Here is a 24,375-nt window from a genome sequence, read left to right on the forward strand (position 1 = left end):
GATAGTGGTAGTTGGGTGATAGATGTCTAGTCTCCTTTTTGGCTCTAACCTGATAGTGGTAGTGGGGTGGTAGATGTCTAGTCTCCTTTATGACTCTAATCTGATAGTGGTAGTGGGGTGGTAGATGTCTAGTCTCCTTTATGGCTCTAATCTGATAGTGGTAGTGGGGTGATAGATGTCTAGTCTCCTTTATGGCTCTAATCTGATAGTGGTAGTGACGTGGTAGATGTCTAGTCTCCTTTATGGCTCTAATCTGATAGTGGTAGTGACGTGGTAGATGTCTAGTCTCCTTTATGGCTCTAGTCTGATAGTGGTAGTGAGGTGGTAGATGTCTAGTCTCCTTTATTGCTCTAATCTGATAGTGGTAGATGTCTATTCTCCTTTATGGCTCTACTCTGATAGTGGTAGTGGGGTGGTAGATATCTAGTCTCCCTTATGGCTCTAATCTGATAGTGGTAGTGGGGTGATAGATGTCTATTCTCCTTTATGGCTCTAATCTGATAGTGGTAGTGGGGTGGTAGATGTCTAGTCTCCTTTATGGCTCTAATTTGATAGTGGTAGTGGGGTGGTAGATGTCTAGTCTCTCTTATGGCTCTAATCTGGTAATGGTAGTGGGGTGGTAGATGTCTAGTCTCCTTTATGGCTCTAATCTGATAGTGGTAGATGTCTAGTCTCCTTTATGGCTCTAATCTGATAGTGGTAGTGAGGTGGTAGATGTCTAGTCTCCTTTATGGCTGTAATCTGATAGTGGTAGTGGGGTGAAAGATGTCTAGTCTCCTTTATGGCTCTAATCTGATAGTGGTAGTGGGGTGGTAGATGTCTAGTCTCCTTTATGGCTCTAATCTGATAGTGGTAGTGGGGTGATAGATTTCTCCTTTATGGCTCTAATCTGATAGTGGTAGTGGGATGGTAGATGTCTAGTCTCCCTTATGGCTCTAATCTGATAGAAGTAGTGGAGTGGTAGATGTCTAGTCTCCTTTATGCTTCTAATCTGATAGTGGTAGTGGGATGGTAGATGTCTAGTCTCCCTTATGGCTCTAATCTGATAGAAGTAGTGGAGTGGTAGATGTCTAGTCTCCTTTATGGCTCTAATCTGAAAGTGGTAGATGTGGTAGATGTCTAGTCTCTCTTATGGCTCTAATCTGGTAATGGTAGTGGGGTGGTAGATGTCTAGTCTCCTTTATGGCTCTAATCTGATAGTGGTAGATGTCTAGTCTCCTTTATGGCTCTAATCTGATAGTGGTAGTGAGGTGGTAGATGTCTAGTCTCCTTTATGGCTGTAATCTGATAGTGGTAGTGGGGAGAAAGATGTCTAGTCTCCTTTATGGCTCTAATCTGATAGTGGTAGTGGGGTGGTAGATGTCTAGTCTCCTTTATGGCTCTAATCTGATAGTGGTAGTGGGGTGATAGATTTCTCCTTTATGGCTCTAATCTGATAGTGGTAGTGGGATGGTAGATGTCTAGTCTCCCTTATGGCTCTAATCTGATAGAAGTAGTGGAGTGGTAGATGTCTAGTCTCCTTTATGGCTCTAATCTGATAGTGGTAGTGGGATGGTAGATGTCTAGTCTCCTTTATGGCTCTAATTTGACAGTGGTAGTGGGGTGATAGATGTCTAGTCTCCTTTATGGCTCTAATCTGATAGTGGTAGTGGGGTGGTAGATGTCTATTCTCCCTTATGGCTCTAATCTGATAGTAGTAGTGGGGTGGTAGATGTCTAGTCTCCTTTATTGCTCTAATCTGATAGTGGTAGATGTCTAGTCTCCTTTATGGCTCTACTCTGATAGTGGTAGTGGGGTGGTAGATGTCTAGTCTCCCTTATGGCTCTAATCTGATAGTGGTAGTGGGGTGATAGATGTCTATTCTCCGTTATGGCTCTAATCTGATAGTGGTAGTGGGGTGGTAGATGTCTAGTCTCCTTTATTGCTCTAATCTGATAGTGGTAGATGTCTATTCTCCTTTATGGCTCTAATCTGATAGTGGTAGATGTGGTAGATGTCTAGTCTCTCTTATGGCTCTAATCGGGTAATGGTAGTGGGGTGGTAGATGTCTAGTCTCCTTTATTGCTCTAATCTGATAGTGGTAGATGTCTATTCTCCTTTATGGCTCTAATCTGATAGTGGTAGATGTGGTAGATGTCTAGTCTCTCTTATGGCTCTAATCGGGTAATGGTAGTGGGGTGGTAGATGTCTAGTCTCCTTTATGGCTCTAATCTGATAGTGGTAGATGTCTAGTCTCCTTTATGGCTCTAATCTGATAGTGGTAGTGAGGTGGTAGATGTCTAGTCTCCTTTATGGCTGTAATCTGATAGTGGTAGTGGGGAGAAAGATGTCTAGTCTCCTTTATGGCTTTAATCTGATAGTGGTAGTGGGGTGGTAGATGTCTAGTCTCCTTTATGGCTCTAATCTGATAGTGGTAGTGGGGTGATAGATTTCTCCTTTATGGCTCTAATCTGATAGTGGTAGTGGGATGGTAGATGTCTAGTCTCCCTTATGGCTCTAATCTGATAGAAGTAGTGGAGTGGTAGATGTCTAGTCTCCTTTATGGCTCTAATCTGATAGTGGTAGTGGGATGGTAGATGTCTAGTCTCCCTTATGGCTCTAATCTGATAGAAGTAGTGGAGTGGTAGATGTCTAGTCTCCTTTATGGCTCTAATCTGATAGTGATAGTGAGGTGGTAGATGTCTAGTCTCCTTTATGGCTCTAATCTGATAGTGGTAGATGTCTAGTCTCATTTGTGGCTCTAATCTGATAGTGGTAGTTGGGTGATAGATGTCTAGTCTCCTTTATGGCTCTAACCTGATAGTGGTAGTGGGGTGGTAGATGTCTAGTCTCCTTTATGACTCTAATCTGATAGTGGTAGTGGGGTGGTAGATGTCTAGTCTCCTTTATGGCTCTAATCTGATAGTGGTAGTGGGGTGATAGATGTCTAGTCTCCTTTATGGCTCTAATCTGATAGTGGTAGTGACGTGGTAGATGTCTAGTCTCCTTTATGGCTCTAATCTGATAGTGGTAGTGACGTGGTAGATGTCTAGTCTCCTTTATGGCTCTAGTCTGATAGTGGTAGTGAGGTGGTAGATGTCTAGTCTCCTTTATTGCTCTAATCTGATTGTGGTAGATGTCTATTCTCCTTTATGGCTCTACTCTGATAGAAGTAGTGGAGTGGTAGATGTCTAGTCTCCTTTATGGCTCTAATCTGATAGTGGTAGTGGGATGGTAGATGTCTAGTCTCCTTTATGGCTCTAATTTGACAGTGGTAGTGGGGTGATAGATGTCTAGTCTCCTTTATGGCTCTAATCTGATAGTGGTAGTGGGGTGGTAGATGTCTATTCTCCCTTATGGCTCTAATCTGATAGTAGTAGTGGGGTGGTAGATGTCTAGTCTCCTTTATTGCTCTAATCTGATAGTGGTAGATGTCTAGTCTCCTTTATGGCTCTACTCTGATAGTGGTAGTGGGGTGGTAGATGTCTAGTCTCCCTTATGGCTCTAATCTGATAGTGGTAGTGGGGTGATAGATGTCTATTCTCCGTTATGGCTCTAATCTGATAGTGGTAGTGGGGTGGTAGATGTCTAGTCTCCTTTATTGCTCTAATCTGATAGTGGTAGATGTCTATTCTCCTTTATGGCTCTAATCTGATAGTGGTAGATGTGGTAGATGTCTAGTCTCTCTTATGGCTCTAATCGGGTAATGGTAGTGGGGTGGTAGATGTCTAGTCTCCTTTATTGCTCTAATCTGATAGTGGTAGATGTCTATTCTCCTTTATGGCTCTAATCTGATAGTGGTAGATGTGGTAGATGTCTAGTCTCTCTTATGGCTCTAATCGGGTAATGGTAGTGGGGTGGTAGATGTCTAGTCTCCTTTATGGCTCTAATCTGATAGTGGTAGATGTCTAGTCTCCTTTATGGCTCTAATCTGATAGTGGTAGTGAGGTGGTAGATGTCTAGTCTCCTTTATGGCTGTAATCTGATAGTGGTAGTGGGGAGAAAGATGTCTAGTCTCCTTTATGGCTTTAATCTGATAGTGGTAGTGGGGTGGTAGATGTCTAGTCTCCTTTATGGCTCTAATCTGATAGTGGTAGTGGGGTGATAGATTTCTCCTTTATGGCTCTAATCTGATAGTGGTAGTGGGATGGTAGATGTCTAGTCTCCCTTATGGCTCTAATCTGATAGAAGTAGTGGAGTGGTAGATGTCTAGTCTCCTTTATGGCTCTAATCTGATAGTGGTAGTGGGATGGTAGATGTCTAGTCTCCCTTATGGCTCTAATCTGATAGAAGTAGTGGAGTGGTAGATGTCTAGTCTCCTTTATGGCTCTAATCTGATAGTGATAGTGAGGTGGTAGATGTCTAGTCTCCTTTATGGCTCTAATCTGATAGTGGTAGATGTCTAGTCTCATTTGTGGCTCTAATCTGATAGTGGTAGTGGGGTGGTAGATGTCTAGTCTCCTTTATGGCTCTAATCTGATAGTGGTAGTGGGGTGGTAGATGTCTAGTCTCCTTTATGACTCTAATCTGATAGTGGTAGTGGGGTGGTAGATGTCTAGTCTCCTTTATGGCTCTAATCTGATAGTGGTAGTGGGGTGATAGATGTCTAGTCTCCTTTATGGCTCTAATCTGATAGTGGTAGTGACGTGGTAGATGTCTAGTCTCCTTTATGGCTCTAATCTGATAGTGGTAGTGACGTGGTAGATGTCTAGTCTCCTTTATGGCTCTAGTCTGATAGTGGTAGTGAGGTGGTAGATGTCTAGTCTCCTTTATTGCTCTAATCTGATTGTGGTAGATGTCTATTCTCCTTTATGGCTCTACTCTGATAGTGGTAGTGGGGTGGTAGATGTCTAGTCTCCCTTATGGCTCTAATCTGATAGTGGTAGTGGGGTGATAGATGTCTATTCTCCTTTATGGCTCTAATCTGATAGTGGTAGTGGGGTGGTAGATGTCTAGTCTCCTTTATGGCTCTAATTTGATAGTGGTAGTGGGGTGGTAGATGTCTAGTCTCTCTTATGGCTCTAATCTGGTAATGGTAGTGGGGTGGTAGATGTCTAGTCTCCTTTATGGCTCTAATCTGATAGTGGTAGATGTCTAGTCTCCTTTATGGCTCTAATCTGATAGTGGTAGTGAGGTGGTAGATGTCTAGTCTCCTTTATGGCTGTAATCTGATAGTGGTAGTGGGGTGAAAGATGTCTAGTCTCCTTTATGGCTCTAATCTGATAGTGGTAGTGGGGTGGTAGATGTCTAGTCTCCTTTATGGCTCTAATCTGATAGTGGTAGTGGGGTGATAGATTTCTCCCTTATGGCTCTAATCTGATAGAAGTAGTGGAGTGGTAGATGTCTAGTCTCCTTTATGCTTCTAATCTGATAGTGGTAGTGGGATGGTAGATGTCTAGTCTCCCTTATGGCTCTAATCTGATAGAAGTAGTGGAGTGGAAGATGTCTAGTCTCCTTTATGGCTCTAATCTGAAAGTGGTAGATGTGGTAGATGTCTAGTCTCTCTTATGGCTCTAATCTGGTAATGGTAGTGGGGTGGTAGATGTCTAGTCTCCTTTATGGCTCTAATCTGATAGTGGTAGATGTCTAGTCTCCTTTATGGCTCTAATCTGATAGTGGTAGTGAGGTGGTAGATGTCTAGTCTCCTTTATGGCTGTAATCTGATAGTGGTAGTGGGGAGAAAGATGTCTAGTCTCCTTTATGGCTCTAATCTGATAGTGGTAGTGGGGTGGTAGATGTCTAGTCTCCTTTATGGCTCTAATCTGATAGTGGTAGTGGGGTGATAGATTTCTCCTTTATGGCTCTAATCTGATAGTGGTAGTGGGATGGTAGATGTCTAGTCTCCCTTATGGCTCTAATCTGATAGAAGTAGTGGAGTGGTAGATGTCTAGTCTCCTTTATGGCTCTAATCTGATAGTGGTAGTGGGATGGTAGATGTCTAGTCTCCTTTATGGCTCTAATTTGACAGTGGTAGTGGGGTGATAGATGTCTAGTCTCCTTTATGGCTCTAATCTGATAGTGGTAGTGGGGTGGTAGATGTCTAGTCTCCCTTATGGCTCTAATCTGATAGTAGTAGTGGGGTGGTAGATGTCTAGTCTCCTTTATTGCTCTAATCTGATAGTGGTAGATGTCTAGTCTCCTTTATGGCTCTACTCTGATAGTGGTAGTGGGGTGGTAGATGTCTAGTCTCTCTTATGGCTCTAATCTGGTAATGGTAGTGGGGTGGTAGATGTCTAGTCTCCTTTATGGCTCTAATCTGATAGTGGTAGATGTCTAGTCTCCCTTATGGCTCTAATCTGATAGAAGTAGTGGAGTGGAAGATGTCTAGTCTCCTTTATGGCTCTAATCTGAAAGTGGTAGATGTGGTAGATGTCTAGTCTCTCTTATGGCTCTAATCTGGTAATGGTAGTGGGGTGGTAGATGTCTAGTCTCCTTTATGGCTCTAATCTGATAGTGGTAGATGTCTAGTCTCCTTTATGGCTCTAATCTGATAGTGGTAGTGAGGTGGTAGATGTCTAGTCTCCTTTATGGCTGTAATCTGATAGTGGTAGTGGGGAGAAAGATGTCTAGTCTCCTTTATGGCTCTAATCTGATAGTGGTAGTGGGGTGGTAGATGTCTAGTCTCCTTTATGGCTCTAATCTGATAGTGGTAGTGGGGTGATAGATTTCTCCTTTATGGCTCTAATCTGATAGTGGTAGTGGGATGGTAGATGTCTAGTCTCCCTTATGGCTCTAATCTGATAGAAGTAGTGGAGTGGTAGATGTCTAGTCTCCTTTATGGCTCTAATCTGATAGTGGTAGTGGGATGGTAGATGTCTAGTCTCCTTTATGGCTCTAATTTGACAGTGGTAGTGGGGTGATAGATGTCTAGTCTCCTTTATGGCTCTAATCTGATAGTGGTAGTGGGGTGGTAGATGTCTAGTCTCCCTTATGGCTCTAATCTGATAGTAGTAGTGGGGTGGTAGATGTCTAGTCTCCTTTATTGCTCTAATCTGATAGTGGTAGATGTCTAGTCTCCTTTATGGCTCTACTCTGATAGTGGTAGTGGGGTGGTAGATGTCTAGTCTCCCTTATGGCTCTAATCTGATAGTGGTAGTGGGGTGATAGATGTCTATTCTCCGTTATGGCTCTAATCTGATAGTGGTAGTGGGGTGGTAGATGTCTAGTCTCCTTTATTGCTCTAATCTGATAGTGGTAGATGTCTATTCTCCTTTATGGCTCTAATCTGATAGTGGTAGATGTGGTAGATGTCTAGTCTCTCTTATGGCTCTAATCGGGTAATGGTAGTGGGGTGGTAGATGTCTAGTCTCCTTTATGGCTCTAATCTGATAGTGGTAGATGTCTAGTCTCCTTTATGGCTCTAATCTGATAGTGGTAGTGAGGTGGTAGATGTCTAGTCTCCTTTATGGCTGTAATCTGATAGTGGTAGTGGGGAGAAAGATGTCTAGTCTCCTTTATGGCTTTAATCTGATAGTGGTAGTGGGGTGGTAGATGTCTAGTCTCCTTTATGGCTCTAATCTGATAGTGGTAGTGGGGTGATAGATTTCTCCTTTATGGCTCTAATCTGATAGTGGTAGTGGGATGGTAGATGTCTAGTCTCCCTTATGGCTCTAATCTGATAGAAGTAGTGGAGTGGTAGATGTCTAGTCTCCTTTATGGCTCTAATCTGATAGTGGTAGTGGGATGGTAGATGTCTAGTCTCCCTTATGGCTCTAATCTGATAGAAGTAGTGGAGTGGTAGATGTCTAGTCTCCTTTATGGCTCTAATCTGATAGTGATAGTGAGGTGGTAGATGTCTAGTCTCCTTTATGGCTCTAATCTGATAGTGGTAGATGTCTAGTCTCCTTTGTGGCTCTAATCTGATAGTGGTAGTTGGGTGATAGATGTCTAGTCTCCTTTTTGGCTCTAACCTGATAGTGGTAGTGGGGTGGTAGATGTCTAGTCTCCTTTATGGCTCTAATCTGATAGTGGTAGTGGGATGGTAGATGTCTAGTCTCCCTTATGGCTCTAATCTGATAGAAGTAGTGGAGTGGTAGATGTCTAGTCTCCTTTATGGCTCTAATCTGATAGTGATAGTGAGGTGGTAGATGTCTAGTCTCCTTTATGGCTCTAATCTGATAGTGGTAGATGTCTAGTCTCCTTTGTGGCTCTAATCTGATAGTGGTAGTGGGATGGTAGATGTCTAGTCTCCCTTATGGCTCTAATCTGATAGAAGTAGTGGAGTGGTAGATGTCTAGTCTCCTTTATGGCTCTAATCTGATAGTGGTAGTGGGATGGTAGATGTCTAGTCTCCCTTATGGCTCTAATCTGATAGAAGTAGTGGAGTGGTAGATGTCTAGTCTCCTTTATGGCTCTAATCTGATAGTGGTAGTGGGATGGTAGATGTCTAGTCTCCCTTATGGCTCTAATCTGATAGAAGTAGTGGAGTGGTAGATGTCTAGTCTCCTTTATGGCTCTAATCTGATAGTGATAGTGAGGTGATAGATGTCTAGTCTCCTTTTTGGCTCTAACCTGATAGTGGTAGTGGGGTGGTAGATGTCTAGTCTCCTTTATGGCTCTAATCTGATAGTGGTAGTGGGGTGGTAGATGTCTAGTCTCCTTTATGGCTCTAATCTGATAGTGGTAGTGGGGTGATAGATGTCTAGTCTCCTTTATGGCTCTAATCTGATAGTGGTAGTGACGTGGTAGATGTCTAGTCTCCTTTATGGCTCTAATCTGATAGTGGTAGTGACGTGGTAGATGTCTAGTCTCCTTTATGGCTCTAGTCTGATAGTGGTAGTGAGGTGGTAGATGTCTAGTCTCCTTTATTGCTCTAATCTGATAGTGGTAGATGTCTATTCTCCTTTATGGCTCTACTCTGATAGTGGTAGTGGGGTGGTAGATGTCTAGTCTCCCTTATGGCTCTAATCTGATAGTGGTAGTGGGGTGATAGATGTCTATTCTCCTTTATGGCTCTAATCTGATAGTGGTAGTGGGGTGGTAGATGTCTAGTCTCCTTTATGGCTCTAATTTGATAGTGGTAGTGGGGTGGTAGATGTCTAGTCTCTCTTATGGCTCTAATCTGGTAATGGTAGTGGGGTGGTAGATGTCTAGTCTCCTTTATGGCTCTAATCTGATAGTGGTAGATGTCTAGTCTCCTTTATGGCTCTAATCTGATAGTGGTAGTGAGGTGGTAGATGTCTAGTCTCCTTTATGGCTGTAATCTGATAGTGGTAGTGGGGTGAAAGATGTCTAGTCTCCTTTATGGCTCTAATCTGATAGTGGTAGTGGGGTGGTAGATGTCTAGTCTCCTTTATGGCTCTAATCTGATAGTGGTAGTGGGGTGATAGATTTCTCCTTTATGGCTCTAATCTGATAGTGGTAGTGGGATGGTAGATGTCTAGTCTCCCTTATGGCTCTAATCTGATAGAAGTAGTGGAGTGGTAGATGTCTAGTCTCCTTTATGCTTCTAATCTGATAGTGGTAGTGGGATGGTAGATGTCTAGTCTCCCTTATGGCTCTAATCTGATAGAAGTAGTGGAGTGGTAGATGTCTAGTCTCCTTTATGGCTCTAATCTGAAAGTGGTAGATGTGGTAGATGTCTAGTCTCTCTTATGGCTCTAATCTGGTAATGGTAGTGGGGTGGTAGATGTCTAGTCTCCTTTATGGCTCTAATCTGATAGTGGTAGATGTCTAGTCTCCTTTATGGCTCTAATCTGATAGTGGTAGTGAGGTGGTAGATGTCTAGTCTCCTTTATGGCTGTAATCTGATAGTGGTAGTGGGGAGAAAGATGTCTAGTCTCCTTTATGGCTCTAATCTGATAGTGGTAGTGGGGTGGTAGATGTCTAGTCTCCTTTATGGCTCTAATCTGATAGTGGTAGTGGGGTGATAGATTTCTCCTTTATGGCTCTAATCTGATAGTGGTAGTGGGATGGTAGATGTCTAGTCTCCCTTATGGCTCTAATCTGATAGAAGTAGTGGAGTGGTAGATGTCTAGTCTCCTTTATGGCTCTAATCTGATAGTGGTAGTGGGATGGTAGATGTCTAGTCTCCCTTATGGCTCTAATCTGATAGAAGTAGTGGGGTGGTAGATGTCTAGTCTCCTTTATGGCTCTAATCTGATAGTGGTAGATGTCTAGTCTCCTTTGTGGCTCTAATCTGATAGTGGTAGTGGGGTGGTAGATGTCTAGTCTCCTTTATGGCTCTAATCTGATAGTGGTAGTGGGGTGGTAGATGTCTAGTCTTCTTTATGGCTCTAATCTGATAGTGGTAGTGGGGTGATAGATGTCTAGTCTCCTTTATGGCTCTAATCTGATAGTGGTAGTGACGTGGTAGATGTCTAGTCTCCTTTATGGCTCTAATCTGATAGTGGTAGTGAGGTGGTAGATGTCTAGTCTCCTTTATGGCTCTAATCTGATAGTGGTAGTGGGGTGATAGATGTCTAGTCTCCTTTATGGCTCTAATCTGATAGTGGTAGTGGGGTGGTAGATGTCTAGTCTCCCGTATGGCTCTAATCTGATAGTAGTAGTGGGGTGGTAGATGTCTAGTCTCCTTTATTGCTCTAATCTGATAGTGGTAGATGTCTAGTCTACTTTATGGCTCTACTCTGATAGTGGTAGTGGGGTGGTAGATGTCTAGTCTCCCTTATGGCTCTAATTTGATAGTGGTAGTGGGGTGGTAGATGTCTAGTCTCTCTTATGGCTCTAATCTGGTAATGGTAGTGGGGTGGTAGATGTCTAGTCTCCTTTATGGCTCTAATCTGATAGTGGTAGATGTCTAGTCTCCTTTATGGCTGTAATCTGATATGGGTAGTGAGGTGGTAGATGTCTAGTCTCCTTTATGGTTGTAATCTGATAGTGGTAGTGGGGAGAAAGATGTCTAGTCTCCTTTATGGCTCTGATCTGATAGTGGTAGTGGGTATGGTAGATGTCTAGTCTCCTTTATGTCTCTAATCTGATAGTGGTAGTGGGGTGATAGATTTCTCCTTTATGGCTCTAATCTGATAGTGGTAGTGGGATGGTAGATGTCTAGTCTCCCTTATGGCTCTAATCTGATGGAAGTAGTGGAGTGGTAGATGTCTAGTCTCCTTTATGGCTCTAATCTGATAGTGGTAGTGGGATGGTAGATGTCTAGTCTCCCTTATGGCTCTAATCTGATAGAAGTAGTGGAGTGGTAGATGTCTAGTCTCCTTTATGGCTCTAATCTGATATTGATAGTGAGGTGGTAGATGTCTAGTCTCCTTTATGGCTCTAATCTGATATTGATAGTGAGGTGGTAGATGTCTAGTCTCCTTTATGGCTCTAATCTGATAGTGGTAGATGTCTAGTCTCCTTTGTGGCTCTAATCTGATAGTGGTAGTGGGGTGGTAGATGTCTAGTCTCCTTTTTGGCTCTAATCTGATAGTGGTAGTGGGGTGGTAGATGTCTAGTCTCCTTTATGGCTCTAATCTGATAGTGGTAGTGGAGTGGTAGATGTCTAGTCTCCTTTATGGCTCTAATCTGATAGTGGTAGTGGGGTGATAGATGTCTAGTCTCCTTTATGGCTCTAATCTGATAGTGGTAGTGACGTGGTAGATGTCTAGTCTCCTTTATGGCTCTAATCTGATAGTGGTAGTGAGATGGTAGATGTCTAGTCTCCTTTATAGCTCTAATCTGATAGTGGTAGTGGGGTGATAGATGTCTAGTCTCCTTTATGGCTCTAATCTGATAGTGGTAGTGGGGTGGTAGATGTCTAGTCTCCTTTATGGCTCTAATCTGATAGTGATAGTGGGGTGGTAGATGTCTAGTCTCCTTTATGGCTCTAATCTGATAGTGGTAGTGGGGTGGTAGATGTCTAGTCTCCCTTATGGCTCTAATCTGATAGTAGTAGTGGGGTGGTAGATGTCTAGTCTCCTTTATTGCTCTAATCTGATAGTGGTAGATGTCTAGTCTCCTTTATGGCTCTACTCTGATAGTGGTAGTGGGGTGGTAGATGTCTAGTCTCCCTTATGGCTCTAATCTGATAGTGGTAGTGGGGTGATAGATGTCTATTCTCCGTTATGGCTCTAATCTGATAGTGGTAGTGGGGTGGTAGATGTCTAGTCTCCTTTATTGCTCTAATCTGATAGTGGTAGATGTCTATTCTCCTTTATGGCTCTAATCTGATAGTGGTAGATGTGGTAGATGTCTAGTCTCTCTTATGGCTCTAATCGGGTAATGGTAGTGGGGTGGTAGATGTCTAGTCTCCTTTATGGCTCTAATCTGATAGTGGTAGATGTCTAGTCTCCTTTATGGCTCTAATCTGATAGTGGTAGTGAGGTGGTAGATGTCTAGTCTCCTTTATGGCTGTAATCTGATAGTGGTAGTGGGGAGAAAGATGTCTAGTCTCCTTTATGGCTTTAATCTGATAGTGGTAGTGGGGTGGTAGATGTCTAGTCTCCTTTATGGCTCTAATCTGATAGTGGTAGTGGGGTGATAGATTTCTCCTTTATGGCTCTAATCTGATAGTGGTAGTGGGATGGTAGATGTCTAGTCTCCCTTATGGCTCTAATCTGATAGAAGTAGTGGAGTGGTAGATGTCTAGTCTCCTTTATGGCTCTAATCTGATAGTGGTAGTGGGATGGTAGATGTATAGTCTCCCTTATGGCTCTAATCTGATAGAAGTAGTGGAGTGGTAGATGTCTAGTCTCCTTTATGGCTCTAATCTGATAGTGATAGTGAGGTGGTAGATGTCTAGTCTCCTTTATGGCTCTAATCTGATAGTGGTAGATGTCTAGTCTCCTTTGTGGCTCTAATCTGATAGTGGTAGTTGGGTGATAGATGTCTAGTCTCCTTTTTGGCTCTAATCTGATAGTGGTAGTGGGGTGGTAGATGTCTAGTCTCCTTTATGGCTCTAACCTGATAGTGGTAGTGGGGTTGGTAGATGTCTAGTCTCCTTTATGGCTCTAATCTGATAGTGGTAGTGGAGTGGTAGATGTCTAGTCTCCTTTATGGCTCTAATCTGATAGTGGTAGTGGGGTGATAGATGTCTAGTCTCCTTTATGGCTCTAATCTGATAGTGGTAGTGACGTGGTAGATGTCTAGTCTCCTTTATGGCTCTAGTCTGATAGTGGTAGTGAGGTGGTAGATGTCTAGTCTCCTTTATTGCTCTAATCTGATAGTGGTAGATGTCTATTCTCCTTTATGGCTCTACTCTGATAGTTGTAGTGGGGTGGTAGATGTCTAGTCTCCCTTATGGCTCTAATCTGATAGTGGTAGTGGGGTGATAGATGTCTATTCTCCTTTATGGCTCTAATCTGATAGTGGTAGTGGGGTGGTAGATGTCTAGTCTCCTTTATGGCTCTAATTTGATAGTGGTAGTGGGGTGGTAGATGTCTAGTCTCTCTTATGGCTCTAATCTGGTAATGGTAGTGGGGTGGTAGATGTCTAGTCTCCTTTATGGCTCTAATCTGATAGTGGTAGATGTCTAGTCTCCTTTATGGCTCTAATCTGATAGTGGTAGTGAGGTGGTAGATGTCTAGTCTCCTTTATGGCTGTAATCTGATAGTGGTAGTGGGGTGAAAGATGTCTAGTCTCCTTTATGGCTCTAATCTGATAGTGGTAGTGGGGTGGTAGATGTCTAGTCTCCTTTATGGCTCTAATCTGATAGTGGTAGTGGGGTGATAGATTTCTCCTTTATGGCTCTAATCTGATATTGGTAGTGGGATGGTAGATGTCTAGTCTCCCTTATGGCTCTAATCTGATAGAAGTAGTGGAGTGGTAGATGTCTAGTCTCCTTTATGCTTCTAATCTGATAGTGGTAGTGGGATGGTAGATGTCTAGTCTCCCTTATGGCTCTAATCTGATAGAAGTAGTGGAGTGGTAGATGTCTAGTCTCCTTTATGGCTCTAATCTGAAAGTGGTAGATGTGGTAGATGTCTAGTCTCTCTTATGGCTCTAATCTGGTAATGGTAGTGGGGTGGTAGATGTCTAGTCTCCTTTATGGCTCTAATCTGATAGTGGTAGATGTCTAGTCTCCTTTATGGCTCTAATCTGATAGTGGTAGTGAGGTGGTAGATGTCTAGTCTCCTTTATGGCTGTAATCTGATAGTGGTAGTGGGGAGAAATATGTCTAGTCTCCTTTATGGCTCTAATCTGATAGTGGTAGTGGGGTGGTAGATGTCTAGTCTCCTTTATGGCTCTAATCTGATAGTGGTAGTGGGGTGATAGATTTCTCCTTTATGGCTCTAATCTGATAGTGGTAGTGGGATGGTAGATGTCTAGTCTCCCTTATGGCTCTAATCTGATAGAAGTAGTGGAGTGGTAGATGTCTAGTCTCCTTTATGGCTCTAATCTGATAGTGGTAGTGGGGTGATAGATGTCTAGTCTCCTTTATGGCTCTAATCTGATAGTGGTAGTGGGGTGGTAGATGTCTAGTCTCCCGTATGGCTCTAATCTGATAGTAGTAGTGGGGTGGTAGATGTCTAGTCTCCTTTATTGCTCTAATCTGATAGTGGTAGATGTCTAGTCTACTTTATGGCTCTACTCTGATAGTGGTAGTGGGGTGGTAGATGTCTAGTCTCCCTTATGGCTCTAATTTGATAGTGGTAGTGGGGTGGTAGATGTCTAGTCTCTCTTATGGCTCTAATCTGGTAATGGTAGTGGGGTGGTAGATGTCTAGTCTCCTTTATGGCTCTAATCTGATAGTGGTAGATGTCTAGTCTCCTTTATGGCTGTAATCTGATATGGGTAGTGAGGTGGTAGATGTCTAGTCTCCTTTATGGTTGTAATCTGATAGTGGTAGTGGGGAGAAAGATGTCTAGTCTCCTTTATGGCTCTGATCTGATAGTGGTAGTGGGTATGGTAGATGTCTAGTCTCCTTTATGGCTCTAATCTGATAGTGGTAGTGGGGTGATAGATTTCTCCTTTATGGCTCTAATCTGATAGTGGTAGTGGGATGGTAGATGTCTAGTCTCCCTTATGGCTCTAATCTGATGGAAGTAGTGGAGTGGTAGATGTCTAGTCTCCTTTATGGCTCTAATCTGATAGTGGTAGTGGGATGGTAGATGTCTAGTCTCCCTTATGGCTCTAATCTGATAGAAGTAGTGGAGTGGTAGATGTCTAGTCTCCTTTATGGCTCTAATCTGATATTGATAGTGAGGTGGTAGATGTCTAGTCTCCTTTATGGCTCTAATCTGATAGTGGTAGATGTCTAGTCTCCTTTGTGGCTCTAATCTGATAGTGGTAGTGGGGTGGTAGATGTCTAGTCTCCTTTTTGGCTCTAATCTGATAGTGGTAGTGGGGTGGTAGATGTCTAGTCTCCTTTATGGCTCTAATCTGATAGTGGTAGTGGAGTGGTAGATGTCTAGTCTCCTTTATGGCTCTAATCTGATAGTGGTAGTGGGGTGATAGATGTCTAGTCTCCTTTATGGCTCTAATCTGATAGTGGTAGTGACGTGGTAGATGTCTAGTCTCCTTTATGGCTCTAATCTGATAGTGGTAGTGAGGTGGTAGATGTCTAGTCTCCTTTATAGCTCTAATCTGATAGTGGTAGTGGGGTGATAGATGTCTAGTCTCCTTTATGGCTCTAATCTGATAGTGGTAGTGGGGTGGTAGATGTCTAGTCTCCTTTATGGCTCTAATCTGATAGTGATAGTGGGGTGGTAGATGTCTAGTCTCCTTTATGGCTCTAATCTGATAGTGGTAGTGGGGTGGTAGATGTCTAGTCTCCCTTATGGCTCTAATCTGATAGTAGTAGTGGGGTGGTAGATGTCTAGTCTCCTTTATTGCTCTAATCTGATAGTGGTAGATGTCTAGTCTCCTTTATGGCTCTACTCTGATAGTGGTAGTGGGGTGGTAGATGTCTAGTCTCCCTTATGGCTCTAATCTGATAGTGGTAGTGGGGTGATAGATGTCTATTCTCCGTTATGGCTCTAATCTGATAGTGGTAGTGGGGTGGTAGATGTCTAGTCTCCTTTATTGCTCTAATCTGATAGTGGTAGAGGTCTATTCTCCTTTATGGCTCTAATCTGATAGTGGTAGATGTGGTAGATGTCTAGTCTCTCTTATGGCTCTAATCGGGTAATGGTAGTGGGGTGGTAGATGTCTAGTCTCCTTTATGGCTCTAATCTGATAGTGGTAGATGTCTAGTCTCCTTTATGGCTCTAATCTGATAGTGGTAGTGAGGTGGTAGATGTCTAGTCTCCTTTATGGCTGTAATCTGATAGTGGTAGTGGGGAGAAAGATGTCTAGTCTCCTTTATGGCTTTAATCTGATAGTGGTAGTGGGGTGGTAGATGTCTAGTCTCCTTTATGGCTCTAATCTGATAGTGGTAGTGGGGTGATAGATTTCTCCTTTATGGCTCTAATCTGATAGTGGTAGTGGGATGGTAGATGTCTAGTCTCCCTTATGGCTCTAATCTGATAGAAGTAGTGGAGTGGTAGATGTCTAGTCTCCTTTATGGCTCTAATCTGATAGTGGTAGTGGGATGGTAGATGTCTAGTCTCCCTTATGGCTCTAATCTGATAGAAGTAGTGGAGTGGTAGATGTCTAGTCTCCTTTATGGCTCTAATCTGATAGTGATAGTGAGGTGGTAGATGTCTAGTCTCCTTTATGGCTCTAATCTGATAGTGGTAGATGTCTAGTCTCCTTTGTGGCTCTAATCTGATAGTGGTAGTTGGGTGATAGATGTCTAGTCTCCTTTTTGGCTCTAATCTGATAGTGGTAGTGGGGTGGTAGATGTCTAGTCTCCTTTATGGCTCTAACCTGATAGTGGTAGTGGGGCGGTAGATGTCTAGTCTCCTTTATGGCTCTAATCTGATAGTGGTAGTGGAGTGGTAGATGTCTAGTCTCCTTTATGGCTCTAATCTGATAGTGGTAGTGGGGTGATAGATGTCTAGTCTCCTTTATGGCTCTAATCTGATAGTGGTAGTGACGTGGTAGATGTCTAGTCTCCTTTATGGCTCTAGTCTGATAGTGGTAGTGAGGTGGTAGATGTCTAGTCTCCTTTATTGCTCTAATCTGATAGTGGTAGATGTCTATTCTCCTTTATGGCTCTACTCTGATAGTTGTAGTGGGGTGGTAGATGTCTAGTCTCCCTTATGGCTCTAATCTGATAGTGGTAGTGGGGTGATAGATGTCTATTCTCTTTTATGGCTCTAATCTGATAGTGGTAGTGGGGTGGTAGATGTCTAGTCTCCTTTATGGCTCTAATTTGATAGTGGTAGTGGGGTGGTAGATGTCTAGTCTCTCTTATGGCTCTAATCTGGTAATGGTAGTGGGGTGGTAGATGTCTAGTCTCCTTTATGGCTCTAATCTGATAGTGGTAGATGTCTAGTCTCCTTTATGGCTCTAATCTGATAGTGGTAGTGAGGTGGTAGATGTCTAGTCTCCTTTATGGCTGTAATCTGATAGTGGTAGTGGGGTGAAAGATGTCTAGTCTCCTTTATGGCTCTAATCTGATAGTGGTAGTGGGGTGGTAGATGTCTAGTCTCCTTTATGGCTCTAATCTGATAGTGGTAGTGGGGTGATAGATTTCTCCTTTATGGCTCTAATCTGATAGTGGTAGTGGGATGGTAGATGTCTAGTCTCCCTTATGGCTCTAATCTGATAGAAGTAGTGGAGTGGTAGATGTCTAGTCTCCTTTATGCTTCTAATCTGATAGTGGTAGTGGGATGGTAGATGTCTAGTCTCCCTTATGGCTCTAATCTGATAGAAGTAGTGGAGTGGTAGATGTCTAGTCTCCTTTATGGCTCTAATCTGAAAGTGGTAGATGTGGTAGATGTCTAGTCTCTCTTATGGCTCTAATCTGGTAATGGTAGTGGGGTGGTAGATGTCTAGTCTCCTTTATGGCTCTAATCTGATAGTGGTAGATGTCTAGTCTCCTTTATGGCTCTAATCTGATAGTGGTAGTGAGGTGGTAGATGTCTAGTCTCCTTTATGGCTGTAATCTGATAGTGGTAGTGGGGAGAAATATGTCTAGTCTCCTTTATGGCTCTAATCTGATAGTGGTAGTGGGGTGGTAGATGTCTAGTCTCCTTTATGGCTCTAATCTGATAGTGGTAGTGGGGTGATAGATTTCTCCTTTATGGCTCTAATCTGATAGTGGTAGTGGGATGGTAGATGTCTAGTCTCCCTTATGGCTCTAATCTGATAGAAGTAGTGGAGTGGTAGATGTCTAGTCTCCTTTATGGCTCTAATCTGATAGTGGTAGTGGGATGGTAGATGTCTAGTCTCCCTTATGGCTCTAATCTGATAGAAGTTATGGGGTGGTAGATGTCTAGTCTCCTTTATGGCTCTAATCTGATAGTGGTAGATGTCTAGTCTCCTTTGTGGCTCTAATCTGATAGTGGTAGTTGGGTGATAGATGTCTAGTCTCCTTTTTGGCTCTAATCTGATAGTGGTAGTGGGGTGGTAGATGTCTAGTCTCCTTTATGGCTCTAATCTGATAGTGGTAGTGGGGTGGTAGATGTCTAGTCTTCTTTATGGCTCTAATATGATAGTGGTAGTGGAGTGGTAGATGTCTAGTCTCCTTTATGGCTCTAATCTGATAGTGGTAGTGGGGTGATAGATGTCTAGTCTCCTTTATGGCTCTAATCTGATAGTGGTAGTGACGTGGTAGATGTCTAGTCTCCTTTATGGCTCTAATCTGATAGTGGTAGTGAGGTGGTAGATGTCTAGTCTCCTTTATGGCTCTAATCTGATAGTGGTAGTGGGGTGATAGATGTCTAGTCTCCTTTATGGCTCTAATCTGATAGTGGTAGTGGGGTGGTAGATGTCTAGTCTCCCGTATGGCTCTAATCTGATAGTAGTAGTGGGGTGGTAGATGTCTAGTCTCCTTTATTGCTCTAATCTGATAGTGGTAGATGTCTAGTCTACTTTATGGCTCTACTCTGATAGTGGTAGTGGGGTGGTAGATGTCTAGTCTCCCTTATGGCTCTAATCTGATAGTGGTAGTGGGGTGATAGATGTCTATTCTCCTTTATGGCTCTAATCTGATAGTGGTAGTGGGGTGGTAGATGTCTAGTCTCCTTTATTGCTCTAATCTGATAGTGGTAGATGTCTAGTCTCCTTTATGGCTCTACTCTGATAGTGGTAGTGGGGTGGTAGATGTCTAGTCTCCCTTATGGCTCTAATCTGATAGTGGTAGTGGGGTGATAGATGTCTATTCTCCTTTATGGCTCTAATCTGATAGTGGTAGTGGGGTGGTAGATGTCTAGTCTCCTTTATGGCTCTAATTTGATAGTGGTAGTGGGGTGGTAGATGTCTAGTCTCTCTTATGGCTCTAATCTGGTAATGGTAGTGGGGTGGTAGATGTCTAGTCTCCTTTATGGCTCTAATCTGATAGTGGTAGATGTCTAGTCTCCTTTATGGCTGTAATCTGATATGGGTAGTGAGGTGGTAGATGTCTAGTCTCCTTTATGGTTGTAATCTGATAGTGGTAGTGGGGAGAAAGATGTCTAGTCTCCTTTATGGCTCTGATCTGATAGTGGTAGTGGGTATGGTAGATGTCTAGTCTCCTTTATGGCTCTAATCTGATAGTGGTAGTGGGGTGATAGATTTCTCCTTTATGGCTCTAATCTGATAGTGGTAGTGGGATGGTAGATGTCTAGTCTCCCTTATGGCTCTAATCTGATGGAAGTAGTGGAGTGGTAGATGTCTAGTCTCCTTTATGGCTCTAATCTGATAGTGGTAGTGGGATGGTAGATGTCTAGTCTCCCTTATGGCTCTAATCTGATAGAAGTAGTGGAGTGGTAGATGTCTAGTCTCCTTTATGGCTCTAATCTGATATTGATAGTGAGGTGGTAGATGTCTAGTCTCCTTTATGGCTCAAATCTGATAGTGGTAGATGTCTAGTCTCCTTTGTGGCTCTAATCTGATAGTGGTAGTGGGGTGGTAGATGTCTAGTCTCCTTTTTGGCTCTAATCTGATAGTGGTAGTGGGGTGGTAGATGTCTAGTCTCCTTTATGGCTCTAATCTGATAGTGGTAGTGGAGTGGTAGATGTCTAGTCTCCTTTATGGCTCTAATCTGATAGTGGTAGTGGGGTGATAGATGTCTAGTCTCCTTTATGGCTCTAATCTGATAGTGGTAGTGACGTGGTAGATGTCTAGTCTCCTTTATGGCTCTAATCTGATAGTGGTAGTGAGGTGGTAGATGTCTAGTCTCCTTTATAGCTCTAATCTGATAGTGGTAGTGGGGAGAAAGATGTCTAGTCTCCTTTATGGCTCTAATCTGATAGTGGTAGTGGGGTGGTAGATGTCTAGTCTCCTTTATGGCTCTAATCTGATAGTGGTAGTGGGGTGATAGATTTCTCCTTTATGGCTCTAATCTGATAGTGGTAGTGGGATGGTAGATGTCTAGTCTCCCTTATGGCTCTAATCTGATAGAAGTAGTGGAGTGGTAGATGTCTAGTCTCCTTTATGGCTCTAATCTGATAGTGGTAGTGGGATGGTAGATGTCTAGTCTCCCTTATGGCTCTAATCTGATAGAAGTTATGGGGTGGTAGATGTCTAGTCTCCTTTATGGCTCTAATCTGATAGTGGTAGATGTCTAGTCTCCTTTGTGGCTCTAATCTGATAGTGGTAGTTGGGTGATAGATGTCTAGTCTCCTTTTTGGCTCTAATCTGATAGTGGTAGTGGGGTGGTAGATGTCTAGTCTCCTTTATGGCTCTAATCTGATAGTGGTAGTGGGGTGGTAGATGTCTAGTCTTCTTTATGGCTCTAATATGATAGTGGTAGTGGAGTGGTAGATGTCTAGTCTCCCTTATGGCTCTAATCTGGTAGTGGTAGTGGGGTGATAGATGTCTAGTCTCCTTTATGGCTCTAATCTGATAGTGGTAGTGACGTGGTAGATGTCTAGTCTCCTTTATGGCTCTAATCTGATAGTGGTAGTGAGGTGGTAGATGTCTAGTCTCCTTTATGGCTCTAATCTGATAGTGGTAGTGGGGTGATAGATGTCTAGTCTCCTTTATGGCTCTAATCTGATAGTGGTAGTGGGGTGGTAGATGTCTAGTCTCCCGTATGGCTCTAATCTGATAGTAGTAGTGGGGTGGTAGATGTCTAGTCTCCTTTATTGCTCTAATCTGATAGTGGTAGATGTCTAGTCTACTTTATGGCTCTACTCTGATAGTGGTAGTGGGGTGGTAGATGTCTAGTCTCCCTTATGGCTCTAATCTGATAGTGGTAGTGGGGTGATAGATGTCTATTCTCCTTTATGGCTCTAATCTGATAGTGGTAGTGGGGTGGTAGATGTCTAGTCTCCTTTATTGCTCTAATCTGATAGTGGTAGATGTCTAGTCTCCTTTATGGCTCTACTCTGATAGTGGTAGTGGGGTGGTAGATGTCTAGTCTCCCTTATGGCTCTAATCTGATAGTGGTAGTGGGGTGATAGATGTCTATTCTCCTTTATGGCTCTAATCTGATAGTGGTAGTGGGGTGGTAGATGTCTAGTCTCCTTTATGGCTCTAATTTGATAGTGGTAGTGGGGTGGTAGATGTCTAGTCTCTCTTATGGCTCTAATCTGGTAATGGTAGTGGGGTGGTAGATGTCTAGTCTCCTTTATGGCTCTAATCTGATAGTGGTAGATGTCTAGTCTCCTTTATGGCTGTAATCTGATATGGGTAGTGAGGTGGTAGATGTCTAGTCTCCTTTATGGTTGTAATCTGATAGTGGTAGTGGGGAGAAAGATGTCTAGTCTCCTTTATGGCTCTGATCTGATAGTGGTAGTGGGTATGGTAGATGTCTAGTCTCCTTTATGGCTCTAATCTGATAGTGGTAGTGGGGTGATAGATTTCTCCTTTATGGCTCTAATCTGATAGTGGTAGTGGGATGGTAGATGTCTAGTCTCCCTTATGGCTCTAATCTGATGGAAGTAGTGGAGTGGTAGATGTCTAGTCTCCTTTATGGCTCTAATCTGATAGTGGTAGTGGGATGGTAGATGTCTAGTCTCCCTTATGGCTCTAATCTGATAGAAGTAGTGGAGTGGTAGATGTCTAGTCTCCTTTATGGCTCTAATCTGATATTGATAGTGAGGTGGTAGATGTCTAGTCTCCTTTATGGCTCAAATCTGATAGTGGTAGATGTCTAGTCTCCTTTGTGGCTCTAATCTGATAGTGGTAGTGGGGTGGTAGATGTCTAGTCTCCTTTTTGGCTCTAATCTGATAGTGGTAGTGGGGTGGTAGATGTCTAGTCTCCTTTATGGCTCTAATCTGATAGTGGTAGTGGAGTGGTAGATGTCTAGTCTCCTTTATGGCTCTAATCTGATAGTGGTAGTGGGGTGATAGATGTCTAGTCTCCTTTATGGCTCTAATCTGATAGTGGTAGTGACGTGGTAGATGTCTAGTCTCCTTTATGGCTCTAATCTGATAGTGGTAGTGAGGTGGTAGATGTCTAGTCTCCTTTATAGCTCTAATCTGATAGTGGTATTGGGGTGATAGATGTCTAGTCTCCTTTATGGCTCTAATCTGATAGTGGTAGTGGGGTGGTAGATGTCTAGTCTCCTTTATGTCTCTAATCTGATAGTGATAGTGGGGTGGTAGATGTCTAGTCTCCTTTATGGCTCTAATCTGATAGTGGTAGATGTCTAGTCTCCGTTGTGGCTCTAATCTGATAGTGGTAGTTGGGTGATAGATGTCTAGTCTCCTTTTTGGCTCTAATCTGATAGTGGTAGTGGGGTGGTAGATGTCTAGTCTCCTTTATGGCTCTAATCTGATAGTGGTAGTGGGGTGGTAGATGTCTAGTCTCCTTTATGGCTCTAATCTGATAGTGGTAGTGGAGTGGTAGATGTCTAGTCTCCTTTATGGCTCTAATCTGATAGTGGTAGTGGGGTGATAGATGTCTAGTCTCCTTTATGGCTCTAATCTGATAGTGGTAGTGGGGTGGTAGATGTCTAGTCTCCTTTATGGCTCTAATCTGATAGTGGTAGTGGGGTGGTAGATGTCTAGTCTCCTTTATGGCTCTAATCTGATAGTGGTAGTGGGGTGGTAGATGTCTAGTCTCCTTTATTGCTCTAATCTGATAGTGGTAGTGGGGTGGTAGATGTCTAGTCTCCTTTATGGCTCTACTCTGATAGTGGTAGTGGGGTGGTAGATGTCTAGTCTCCGTTATGGCTCTAATCTGATAGTGGTAGTGGGGTGGTAGATGTCTAGTCTCCTTTATTGCTCTAATCTGATAGTGGTAGATGTCTATTCTCCTTTATGGCTCTACTCTGATAGTGGTAGTGGGGTGGTAGATGTCTAGTCTCCCTTATGGCTCTAATCTGATAGTGGTAGTGGGGTGATAGATGTCTATTCTCCTTTATGGCTCTAATCTGATAGTGGTAGTGGGGTGGTAGATGTCTAGTCTCCTTTATGGCTCTAATTTGATAGTGGTAGTGGGGTGGTAGATGTCTAGTCTCTCTTATGGCTCTAATCTGGTAATGGTAGTGGGGTGGTAGATGTCTAGTCTCCTTTATGGCTCTAATCTGATAGTGGTAGATGTCTAGTCTCCTTTATGGCTCTAATCTGATAGTGGTAGTGAGGTGGTAGATGTCTAGTCTACTTTATGGCTCTAATCTGATAGTGGTAGTGGGGTGAAAGATTTCTCCTTTATGGCTCTAATCTGATAGTGGTAGTGGGATGGTAGATGTCTAGTCTCCGTTATGGCTCTAATCTGATAGAAGTAGTGGAGTGGTAGATGTCTAGTCTCCTTTATGGCTCTAATCTGATAGTGGTTGTGGGATGGTAGATGTCTAGTCTCCCTTATGGCTCTAATCTGATAGAAGTAGTGGAGTGGTAGATGTCTAGTCTCCTTTATGGCTCTAATCTGATAGTGATAGTGAGGTGGTAGATGTCTAGTCTCCTTTATGGCTCTAATCTGATAGTGGTAGATGTCTAGTCTCCTTTGTGGCTCTAATCTGATAGTGGTAGTGGGGTGATAGATGTCTAGTCTCCTTTTTGGCTCTAATCTGATAGTGGTAGTGGGGTGGTAGATGTCTAGTCTCCTTTATGGCTCAAATCTGATAGTGGTAGTGGAGTGGTAGATGTCTAGTCTCCTTTATGGCTCTAATCTGATAGTGGTAGTGGGGTGATAGATGTCTAGTCTCCTTTATGGCTCTAATCTGATAGTGGTAGTGACGTGGTAGATGTCTAGTCTCCTTTATGGCTCTAATCTGATAGTGGTAGTGAGGTGGTAGATGTCTAGTCTCCTTTATAGCTCTAATCTGATAGTGGTAGTGGGGTGATAGATGTCTAGTCTCCTTTATGGCTCTAATCTGATAGTGGTAGTGGGGTGGTAGATGTCTAGTCTCCTTTATTGCTCTAATCTGATAGTGGTAGATGTCTAGTCTCCTTTATGGCTCTACTCTGATAGTGGTAGTGGGGTGGTAGATGTCTAGTCTCCTTTATGGCTCTAATCTGATAGTGGTAGTGGGGTGGTAGATGTCTAGTCTCCTTTATGGCTGTAATCTGATAGTGGTAGTGGGG

This window comes from Salvelinus alpinus, chromosome 19, assembly GCF_045679555.1.
Source record: "Salvelinus alpinus chromosome 19, SLU_Salpinus.1, whole genome shotgun sequence".
NCBI lineage: Eukaryota > Metazoa > Chordata > Actinopteri > Salmoniformes > Salmonidae > Salvelinus > Salvelinus alpinus.